The sequence below is a fragment of the Etheostoma spectabile genome, chromosome 11 (assembly GCF_008692095.1).
Source record: "Etheostoma spectabile isolate EspeVRDwgs_2016 chromosome 11, UIUC_Espe_1.0, whole genome shotgun sequence".
Classification (NCBI taxonomy): Eukaryota; Metazoa; Chordata; class Actinopteri; order Perciformes; family Percidae; genus Etheostoma; species Etheostoma spectabile.
Window position 1 is genome coordinate 18,385,730 of NC_045743.1, and position 9,551 is coordinate 18,395,280.

Sequence of the window (9,551 nt, forward strand, 5' to 3'; positions counted from 1 at the left end):
GGGGGGGGGGATGACATGCAGTAAAGGGCCAGTGGTTGGAATTGAACCCGCGGCTGGCGCGGTGAGGCCTGAGCCTCTGTACATGGGGCGCATGCTCTAGCAGAGCCTCTACCCAGGCGCCGCGGAACATAATATTTTAAAGGTAAAAAAAAGACACAAGACAAGTTATCTGGCTAAATCAGAAGTAGTGGGCTCGGCCAGAGTAAGTCTCTTGCGTACCTCTCTTTGCGCGGCACAGTGCTGAGCAGCAACGCCCATCCAGGTCATTTTTGGCTCCATGATGGCTTCTTGCACCACTGAGAAGCTCTTATAGGAATAAACAGGAAGGGCTCCTTGTCATCCATGAGGTAAATGCTCACAGTTACAACATTAGCATGCTGATTTTTAGCATATGTAATATTTACCATGTTTATTTGACCATGTTAGCATGCTAACATTAGCTAATTAGCACTAAACACAACACAGAGCTGAGGCTGATTGTCAATCCAAAGTATTAGGTGAATGAAAAATGTATCTTTATATCTCATTTCTCCGACGCTCCATTGTTCCGACCTCTTAACAACTCTAAAAATTCCCTCTGGTCCTACAGCCCACCAGTCCGACGTCCCTATGTTTCCAAAAAATAACCCCTCTGCTCCGATATCCCATTGTTCCCACCATATAGGCTCTTATATACAGTATGTTATGCTGGCTGATTGGTTAGGGGGTCAAGTGGTTAAGGTCCGGTTAGCCCATTGGTCAGGGGATAGGACCTGTACAAATGGAGTTACGTTACTGGGAATTTGGGACACTAAACTGCACGCAAACCGTTACTGTTGATTCCGATTTTAGATTATGGGAGGTGATCCACAAAAGCCTTGCTATATGGTCGGGACAATGGGATGTCGGAGCAGTGGGCTGTAGGACCAAAGGGAAATCTTCCGGTTACTGAGAGGTTGGAACAATGGCGCGCGTCGGAGAAATGACATGGCACCGATAATGGCACTAGATGAAGACTCAAGGGACCAAAGACGTTAGTACAATCCCCCTGTGGAGATCATGAATGTCTGTACCACATTCCATGGCAATAAATCCAACATCCGATCGACATTGCTATCACTAGAGCCACGCCTCAAGCATGGCCTAAAATCAAAACCTTGGAAACAAAACTGGAGCCGATCCCAGGTCCCAACACCAGGCAAACCAGGGCCGATACATAGAGTCACACCTACGCTACATTTAGTTGCCAGTTCAGAGAATTAGTGCCAATACTGCATTACATTTGTTTCTGCAGTACAATTAAGAGACTCTTTACCAAACAATTATGTCTCCGTTGCCCCCCTCGAATAAATCTTCCTCAGTCCCCCCCAGCTCTGCTTAGAAAGTTGAATGAGTACCAAATCCCGACAACCAACACAAGATGACCACTCTGTGTTACCCTCCCTCCTTCACTTCTGGATGACTGAGTAATTTCCTCCCTGGGATCCACCTCACTGAGATGAAATGCATGTAGAGAGTGGAGTTGGGGGGGGGGGGGGGGGGGGGGGGGGGGGAGGAAGGAGAGATTGGAATGCCTGGGGTGCATTTTTCCCCTAAATGAAAAGCAGGTGACTGTTCATTGTAAGGGCATTTTCTAGTGGGAATCGGAGAGCGGATGAAAAGGGAGGAAGAAAGCTTTCTTTTTTCCTGGAATGTAGCTGTGAATTGTTGCCTGTTGCACTTGTTCTGTAATGGGCTGCTTACAATTAGGGGATTCACAGACACTTCCTCCTTCAACTGAATGCACCGGGACTGGTCATTCAAGAGAAGTTGGTTAAAAACCTTTCCCTAAAAAATAAGGCCACTCGTGTGATGCTCTAAGCATTTCTCTTCTTTTGTGATGGTCACGCTCACCTCTCAATCACACTGGTTAATATAATAATTAAAAAACATCATCATGGTGTGGGAGATGCGGGTTCGATTCCCACTGCAATACATCAACCAATGTGTCCCTGATTAAGACACTTAACCCCTAGTTGCTCCAGATCTCAGACATATAATATATATATATATATAATATATATATATATATATATATATATATATATATATATATATATATACACACACAAGTTCAAGTAGTTTGGATAAAAGCATCAGCTAAATGACATGTAATGGAACATGCACCTTGGAGCTGGGAGTATTTTCTTTTTAAATGTGAAGTTAAACAGTAGTTATACTTGTGTTCTTATTTCTTTAGTTATTTAATGACAATTGTTGGAGGTTCCTAAAGCCTAAGATTTCCATTTCCAACTACTTCTCTTATGGTTATGCACACAACTAATAAAGAGCCATCAATTAACAAAGTGAATGCAATGGATAAGAATCAGGGACAATAGCAATACAAACAATGTTTAGACTTGCACAGATAATAGCTAATTGGTTACAGATGGAGTAAGTATGGGGATCAGCAGAAAATAGTAGTGTGTGTGTGTGTGTGTGTGTGTGTGTGTTTGTGCTTGTTGAAACAGAGCCTCCTGGAGAATCCGTCTTTTGTTATTAAAGCTCGTGTTTACCGCACTCCTAACTCTATGTTGCCTTATCCTGTTGATGGTGGGAGGAATAATTGAATTCCTTTTATTATAAAGCAAATGACTCATAGGTTTTTACTTCACGTGCATTTGACTGCTGCGAGTTGAGGAAAACATTTTTCTACCTGTGCTGTGTTCCTTTGTGGTATCATCTGTTGTTCTTTCTGCTAAATAGTATGTACATTTACACTACTTTACACTAATTTACACTACTAGTGCTGACGGCACAGTGTAAAACACATGCATGGTGACAGTCAGGTTATACTCCTGTGAAAAAACAATGTCTTCTGTGGTTCTTGAGGAGCTTCACAAAGTTATTATTAGGGCATTTTCAGCCTTTGTTTTGACAGGACAGCTGAAGACATGAAAGGAGAGAGAGGGGACTGACATGCAGCAAAGGGACGCAGGTTGGAGTCTAACCCGGGCCCGCTGCGATGAGGAGTGAACCTCTATATTTACAGAACGGGCGCCCATTCTACCAATTACGCTATCCAGGCGCCCCTTCACAAATCAGGGTTCCATCAGGGTTTTCTCTGATGGGGCTTGGCATGTTTAGTTTTTTAATCATTTTTCCACCCTAGAAAAAAGAGCTATAACGTGCGCGGTGTTGGTTGTATTTTTTTGTCTTTTCTTTTTTTTTATGGGCTTTAACTGACAGGGCAGCTTGAAGAGAGGAAAGTGGAGAGAGAGAGAGGGGGGGAGACAACAAGCAACAAAGGGCCACAAGTTGCATTCGAACCCAGGGCCGCTGCCAGGGACTCCGCCTACAAGGGGCACACACTCTCCTGGGTGAGCTAGAGGTCACCCCAGTGTGTTCTCTGTTTCAGCGTTTAAGCTTCATGTAGGATGTCTATTGAAAAGTAGCAAAATCAACAAAAGGATCGGCCGATATGCACGAGGTGACAATCTCTTAGCTGTTGTTTCAGACCAACGTACAGCGCTGTTTGTTGTCTGTCGGTGCTCAGCTGTCCTCACTGAAATTGAGTTCAGCGATCGAAAATGGCGGTGTGCGGTTTGAACAATGGCGGATCTAATTAAAGGCGCTGCTAAGTTGCATTATAATAATCGTAGGATCCCAATGTTTCTGGGACTCGACCCCCGCTGTGGACCGAAAGTCAAGATATCTCAGCCTGCACTGCTTCGATTTTGATCATTCTTTTTTTTTTTCACTAGAGAAGCCCTTAGAATTTGTACAGGCAGGGAATAAACTTTGCAAGCTGATGTATTTCAACACTAAAGGCAAAGCAGCGGTGACTTGCCAGCATTTTGCCATACTAGTTTCATATCAGAAGAGTCCGGCCCAATCCCAAAGTCCGGACTCACGGACTCTGGTGGGCGTTCTTGCAAAACTAATAAGAGCTTAGGGTTGTCCTAATGTCGAATTTCAAAGGGCGTGAGGGTGCGAGTGCACACTTACCGAACCCTTTCCGTGAGTCTGCATGGGAATTACCCACAGTTCAAAGCGTTGTGACGTTAGTGACCATACTGAAATCCGGAAAATAGAAAGGTAAACAATAGCACGGCCCACGACCACGGAGCAGAGCGGTCTCCTGGGCCTCGGCCGTGTGGAAAGCAACACCCTTAAAAATGAAAATAGCCAAAACATCAGCAACATCTTTGTTAATAAACGTCGCCAAGGTAACGTGATCTGGTGAAGTGCTGTCCCAATCCCATTTATACCAATCTGAGCCCATGTGGCCTCACACACTCACTCAGCACATGAGATCAATTAAGTCTGGGAGTCTTTAGTCCTCAGAGCTCACTTCAGGGTTGGGCCACAGTCTCCTACTGCATCCCCTTCGCTGTGTGTGTGTGTGTGTGTGTGTGTGTGTGTGTGTGTGTGTGTGTGTGTGTGTGTGTGTGGAATGTTTTGACAAAGCCGCTCCTGTAACTGGATCATGCATCATCAAACGAGGCGCGTGATTGCACACTGATCACAACAAGGAATTCCTTGATACGGAAAGGAGGAAGACTTATTTCTTACAAAATGTCATAAAAAACATGTCCATTCACTCGAGGTTGGTTACACAGAGTGCTAAAATGCCTTTCATTAACAAGGCACGACATTACAAAAAAACACCAACGTGTATTGGCTTGACCCTTCCTCAGTTATTTCAGTTTTGTACTTAATTCCCTACCATTAGCAACGCTGGTTTTAAAGACTCCAAAAGCGCTCCTGACACTTTTTTCTTTTACAAATACGGATTTCATTGATTTCCTTATTGGTTCACAGTGACAGCCTCTCTGCGTCTTTCCCATGCACCTTCAGTCCAGATGCTGTTCAGGGTCTTTATAGTCTCAAGACAACACAAGGGGAGAGAGGGAGGGAGAGGGAGGAGGGAGGGAGGATATGAGCGGGAATGGGGGTTCTGGGAAAAGGTGGATGAACAGGAGAGGATGAGTTGGATTTGCAGCTGGAGTTGGGGAGCGTCGTGAGGAGAGGAGGGCAGAGTGTGGAGGGAGGAGGTCAGGCTGAGGGAAGCAGAGATGTAGAGGTAGGTCAAAGGTCATCTTGGCCCTTGCTAGCTCCTGTTTAGCTGAGAAAGCTGAAGAATAGCTGCCTTGTGAGGAGGGAACATGCCCAGTGGAAAGGGGGTAGGACAGAACAGGAGAAGAGGGTGGTCTTGGGAAGTCTTCTTGGGATACATGAGTGTGTATGCAAGTACAAACTCATTTTGAGAATTCATGTTTCCCAAGAAGACTTTTTGAAATACCACTTGTAGGACAAAACAGAAGAAGAGGGGTGTCTTGTAGGGCTGGGTGATATGAAGAAAATGAAATATCAAGATCATTTTGACCAATATTGATATTGAAGCGATATTGGTGCAAAATAATTACACCATTTGATTTTTGATAATCAGTTATGTGGATATAATTACTAAGTGGGTAAAAGCTAGAATTAAGAAAATGACATCACTTTACTGTAAAGACAAGACACCATTTTATGTCATATTACAATATTCAAAATCTAAGAAGCTATCTAGTCTCGTATCACGATATCTAAATAATATCGATACATTGCCCAGCGCTAGAGTCTTGGGAAGTCTTCTTGGGGAAACATGGATTCTCAAAATGAGTTTTTACTCGCTTACACACTCAATTAAGCCAGTATTTGTCACACAAAACACACACACACATACACATACACACACACACACACACACCATATGGAGACATGTGGTGGTCACCCCAGTGCGTCTTGTTAAAATGTCCACCCATGCATATGGTGTCCCATATGAGAGACGGCAGCATGCTAACTCGCTGATTAACCCAGTTGACTGGAGAGGTCTCATTTAGTCTTCTGGTTCCGTTAGGACGAATAATAGCCTCTGTCTGGTGGGGGGGAGGGGGGGGGGGTCATGTAGTGCTGCCCTGTGTGTACGTGTTTATGCTTTTCATTGACTTCATTCAGAGTGTAGGAAATCACTGCGACACCGGAAGGGAGGCCAGACTGCTCGTGCGTGTCTTGTGTGTCTGTCTGTCCATTTGCCCAACTGTCCCTGTTGTTGCCTGTCTGTCTCTTTTGTCCTTACTAAACGTGTCTCAGCTGGGCGGTTTGTGCTCTGCGTGTGGCAATAATTATACCTGAGTGGTGTGAGGATCACTTCCTGAGACCCATTGCAAGGTGTTTGAATTGTGTCTAACAATGTGTTTCCTTCCTTTTAAAGTATTTCAACATGTCGTCCAAGCCATATGCCAATATAGGGCATTTAGTCCTACCCTCTAACACCACCCACGGGTGCGTTTCATACATTAGCGCCCCTAGAGGCAGCAGGAAGTATCACCTCATATCTAAACAGGAGAAAGTAACGCTCCAGGTTTTAAACATGGCGTTGACGTTGTGAAACAGTTGCAATTTGGGCAGGTGTACATGTGACGCGGAACGTGACATTGCTCCGTTTGGTCCGGAAAGTTACAAAAAACAAAACAAAACTTGCCGTTTATTTTATTTTTCAAACGATACACAGGACGCCGTCTCCAGGCTGAAAATTCGGTGAAATCTCAAAATCTACGGGATGGATTGGACACAATTTAGCACGGCCATTCACGGTTCCCAGAGTATCTGGTTGATGATCCCCTGGCTTTTCCTCTCATGCCACCATGACGTTGTCTTCATGGTTGCGGGGGAATTTGGTCGAATCGCCGAGACCGTTGGACAGATTGCCGTTGACATCTAGTACACACATCATCTATCGTCGTCCTCAGGGTGATTTATAATAACGTTGGGTGACCCCTTAGCTTTTCCTCTAGCGCTATCATTTGGTCAAAATGTTCTTTTATCCAATTATTTTGGTTCATGACCAAAAACCTGCAAAATGAACGACATCCCATCTGCCACAGCTGTGCTAATTAACAAATATTAGCACGCTACTGTGCACAACTCCATTACCCAGGTGGCCAGTAAAGTCTTTGGTCTGCCTCTGAAGATATTTTTGTCAAATTGCATAGAAATTAAAATCCATAGCAAATACAGACAGACATCCTCGTAAACACACGTAATTCAAATTTACCATAAACTGCTTTTCGCTCACACATTGTTTGTTTATTGTATTTTGTATTGCATGTATGATTCAGGCTTTTAATGCCTTGTACTATCTTCTTATGCTGTCTTGGTGAAAAGAAAGTCCTCACGTGGGACACTAAAGATCTGAACTCAGTAAAAATCAAACGGTAACATAAATAATAAATATTGTTTGGAAAATGTTGTGAAAAGTGAATCTATACCAATCTAATTCACGTAAACGAGACAAAATAACGCTGCATGTGAGTAACCCCCCCCCCCACACACACACACACACACACATATGAACACACATGAAAACATGGGTCTATGTGTATATGAGGTAATGCACAAAGTGCTGAAAGTGAACGCCAGTGTAATCAGAGGTGAAATCTGTGTGTGTGTGTGTGTGTGTGTGTCTGTGTGTGTGTGTGTGTGTGTGTCTGCATGAGTCACACTTTAGAAGCAGTTGAGGTAATAGTTTTGAGTTCTAAACTTTAGGAGAAAATGACCTTATTGAGCTGGAATGTGTGTCGCAAAGCAGAGTCTGGAAGGATTTATCTCCGAACTATAACATAACCTAACACAAGAAGCCAAAGCTGTTCACCATTCTATATTTTTATTATGAGATAATTACTATCTACAATTTGTGACTCAGCATTTGACAAATACTAATTTTCCAGATGTCTTTAATAAGTTTAGATTAGATTCAACTTTATTGTCATTACACAGGTACAGGTACAGGGCAACGAAATGCAGTTTGGGTCTAACCAGAAGTGCAATAGCAGTAAGTGCAGGATATATACAAGGGTTTCAAAAGTGCATAAGTGAAACCATTGTATATTTCCTGCACTTGATTACTTGAGTAATGTTTATGATAACCAGGCATTTCATTTCTCAACTATTAGTTTCATATATGTTATTTTTCAGAAGTAGGTGCGTTTTTCATATCATTGGTCACCAATGGTTTATATCATTGGTGACCAATGACATGCTGGTATGGTTTTCAGTGTGCGTGTGCGTGTGTGTAGTACTTTGCCTGGTGTTTATGTCTGTTGTCAGATTTTGTTCCTGCAAAAGATGCAGTCACTAAACCTCACGGGTGTGTAGTTGAGATGAAAAATGAAGGCCAAGATCCACAATGAGTGTGGGCCAAGCAATGGCGCCAGCAAGAGGGGGGGTAGGAAGTAGGAAAGCCCCCCCCCCCCAATTACACGTCCCTGGCCTGATAACCACGCAAGACATAGTAACAAAACTTAACAGGTGTGTAGTTCAGATCAGAATGAAGGGTGAGTTCAAAGATTGGTGGGATCCGATCAAGGGCCCTAAAAGTAGGGGGGTAGGAAGTCTGTCTGTCTGTCTGTCTGTCTCTCTGTACCCTGTCGCTCATCTTTTGTTTCCTGTCTGCTTGTCTGGCTGTTTCATCTCCTGCCTTTCTTTACTTTGGCAGAGTATCCTGACATCCAGGTCAAGTGTGCCAGAACATCTAAAGAAACTGGAATTTGTTGCTCTGCTTAACATTTTAATCCATCTGACACCAGATTCAGTTCCAGCTGTGTTTTAGATCACTTTAGATTAGTTTAAGCTGTAAACAGCTTTGTGTTTCACATTTCTTCTCAAACCTGCGTGTCATTTTGCCGGAGCAGGTAAAGCATTCAAGCTACACTAAAATTTCACAATCAAAATATTATGTTAATAATTGATTAACTAATTTATAATTATAGTTGTAGCAGTTTTCACGGAGAAAAAGCTCTGATACACTTATACACCATCTCAGCACGAGGCGGCGGGCAGACAAAGTAAGGGCCAGCTGGTGGACATATTGGAGAATGTAACAGCTAAAGAGTCAGCTATTTCCCTCAGGAGTTGGTGGAGACCAAAGCAGAGCTAATAAAACAGTGAATATTGGACGTAGATTCCTGTGTTGGGCAAAAACCCAACTCTAACTGAATGCTAATGTAAGTTATGTGTGCTGGATGCCTCAATACGTCGCTATATCAACTTCATGAAGTGATAATGTTTCAGTGTTATGTTTTCAGCTTGTTCTGCTGCCCCTAATTAGCCAAAAGAATATTGTAGCTTTACGTTGAGGATAACTTTTGGTCTAAAATGTCAAGAGGTCGGAGCTAAAGTAAAGCAAAGGTACGGCAATTCAGCGCCTCCTTTTGAAGGTTCCTAGAATTCCTGTGAAATTAAAAATGACTGGGCAAAAATGCCTCTGATAATTAGGAGAAACTCCGCAGCCAGCTGTAGACGGGCCCAACCCAAACGCACACCACTGTGTCGATAAAAAATAAAACACAACCCAGCATTTTGAAAAGATGCTGGTTGGAAATATTTTATATTTAATACAGAATATATATTGTATTTTTTTCCATAGACTTTTTAGCAGTGGGTTAAAGTGTAAAAGGAGGGCAAGATATTTGAGAGATTGCTGAGCATGTGTCTTTGCATGTGTGTTTTGATGTAAAAAGTTTGTTAAAGTGTGTGTGTGTGTGTGT

The 9,551-nt window shown here is 43.1% G+C and overlaps 1 protein-coding gene and 1 long non-coding RNA gene across 9 annotated transcripts in view; one reads left to right on the forward strand and one right to left on the reverse strand.

The window, feature by feature from the left end:
• LOC116697587 (uncharacterized) overlaps nt 1-9,332 on the reverse strand; it is a 17,724-nt gene extending 8,392 nt beyond the window's left edge. The window contains exons 1-2 of the long non-coding RNA XR_004334014.1: nt 9,321-9,332; nt 5,486-5,577 (exon numbers count right to left, since the gene is read on the reverse strand). This is a non-coding gene — a long non-coding RNA (uncharacterized LOC116697587). The remainder of the gene's footprint in view (nt 1-5,485; nt 5,578-9,320) is intronic.
• The window catches only part of tns1b (tensin 1b), a 231,673-nt gene that overhangs the window by 44,992 nt on the left and 177,130 nt on the right, over nt 1-9,551 (forward strand). The gene's annotated exons all lie outside the window — the stretch shown is intronic.